Source organism: Colobus angolensis, unplaced genomic scaffold, assembly GCF_000951035.1.
Source record: "Colobus angolensis palliatus isolate OR3802 unplaced genomic scaffold, Cang.pa_1.0 Scaffold498, whole genome shotgun sequence".
Taxonomy (NCBI): domain Eukaryota; kingdom Metazoa; phylum Chordata; class Mammalia; order Primates; family Cercopithecidae; genus Colobus; species Colobus angolensis.
Genome location: NW_012118465.1, coordinates 207333 through 207712, shown reverse-complemented (window position 1 = coordinate 207712; position 380 = coordinate 207333).

The following is a 380-nucleotide window of genomic DNA, read 5'->3' as shown; positions in this document are numbered from 1 at the left end:
GATGTTCTCTATATCTCTGTTGGTTCCCATTGGTCTATAGTGTTGTTCAAGTCTGATGTTTCTTTATTAATTTTTTGTCAGAATTTTCTGTCCTTGTTGAAATCTATTACTACTATCATATTGCTAGCTATTTCTCCCTTCAGACCTGCCAATGTTTGCTTTACATGTGTAGGTGCTCTAATGTTGGGAACATACATATTTATAATTTTCATACTTTCCTGATGAATTGTATCTTCTTCATTACATAATGACTTTCTTTCTCTCTTGTGAAAGTTTTTGACTTACAGTCCACTCTTTCTAATATAAATATAGTGACTCCTAATCTCTTTTTGTTATCATTTGCATGGATTTTCTTTCCATCCCTTCAATTTTAACCTATG